At 31.4% G+C, this 1,505-nt stretch overlaps 1 protein-coding gene across 1 annotated transcript in view; it reads right to left on the bottom strand.

Annotated features, from left to right (window-relative positions):
• The window catches only part of LOC112515549 (proline transporter 1-like), an 11,592-nt gene extending 10,974 nt beyond the window's left edge, over positions 1-618 (bottom strand). Inside the window, exon 1 of the mRNA XM_025122441.1 lies at positions 610-618. The gene's annotated coding sequence lies outside the window, so the exon portion shown is untranslated. The remainder of the gene's footprint in view (positions 1-609) is intronic.
• Positions 619-1,505: the final 887 nt, after the last annotated feature.

Genomic DNA, 1,505 nt, shown 5'->3' with positions numbered 1-1,505 from the left:
TAGTTTATTTGTAATCTTGAATTTTAAGTAATATGCATCAATAAACAGTACTTCATGCATAAAAAATGATTTTTAAGAATTTTTGTCAAATGTTTTATAATATAGAATAGATATTGGATAAAACCCAGAAACCGATCATTGGTTAACTCAGTCAATTAAGGCCCAGTTAAAGTTTGAAAAATTTGGTTGTTGTATTTACCTCAATTATTTATTATGACTAAAAAATTAAAATCTATCAAAACAAGAGTTTTAGGTCATTAATGTAGCGTTTGGTATGCAGACATAATTGAACAAAACTGGACATGACAGAACTGGACAAGACAAGAGGGTAAGACTAGACAGGACTGGATTGGATTGAACAGGTCTGGACATAACAAGAGTATGCATGGTGTTTGGTAGGACTAGGACTAGACGAGATATAACCAGACAAACTACCCTAAAAAATTATTTGATGATTTTAAATATTATATAATAGTTATAATTAACATAAATAAAGTAAATAATTTAATTTATAAATATTTGTACATAATTTTCATATTTGTACCAAATTTGAATGAAAATTTTGATATAATTGATGGTAGTAGTAATGGTGGTGGAGGTGGTGGTGGCTGACGGTAGTAGTGGCAACGGGTTGTGGTGGTCGGTGGCCACCGATGACCGCCGTAGTGGTGGCGGCGGCCGAAACTAGCGGTGATGACCATTAAAACAAATATCATATTAAGGTTATATATCAAACTATAGTAGATTAGTAATATTTTAGTTTTTGTCTCATTCTTGTCTCATCTTGTTCCATCTATTTTAGTGGAACAAGAAAAAACCTCTTTTGTTTCATGTTATCCCATCTTGTCCCAGTCCTATGTCGTACCAAACGTGGGACAGTGAGTTCTTATTCAGTCCCATGCTGCGCCAAACATGAGACAGTAAGTTTTGTCCCGTCCCATGTACCAAACGCAACCTAATAGTGAAGTTAATACAATGAAAGTTTATAAAATACTTATGTGTCTCCGTTTTTTAGTGACTCAATTTTTAACCAACATGCAACATAAATGAAGTTTATTAAATCTATACTGAGGGTGTTTATCGGTTGGAATCCAATTAATTCAGGTAGATCTACTATAATTTAATTATTCATTGGATGGTGAATTTTGTCATCCGATCCAATCCAATATAAATGATGATTGGATCAGATCGGAACGGTTCAATCCATCGAATACTATTAGTCATCCGGTAGATTTTATTGGATTAATTCAAATATTTTGATCTAATTTTCAACCAAATTATCCACCATTTCAACCAATTATTCACATATTTTTTTTAAGTTATTTGCATCACACCTCAATATATTATAATACGAGTTATTGTTATATTCCTATTTTATAAAAACATATAACTAGATAAGCCATATTTAATATGCTACAATTCAAGGAATATTTCAACCGGGAAAACATTGATGCCTAATTTTAAGCTTATTGTTTAACAACAGTTGTAAAACAAAACCATAATTA

This window comes from Cynara cardunculus (assembly GCF_001531365.2).
Source record: "Cynara cardunculus var. scolymus isolate 2C chromosome LG 1, CcrdV1, whole genome shotgun sequence".
Taxonomy (NCBI): domain Eukaryota; kingdom Viridiplantae; phylum Streptophyta; class Magnoliopsida; order Asterales; family Asteraceae; genus Cynara; species Cynara cardunculus.
The sequence above is the reverse complement of the archived record's forward strand: the minus strand, read 5'-3'. Positions and strand labels throughout refer to the sequence as shown.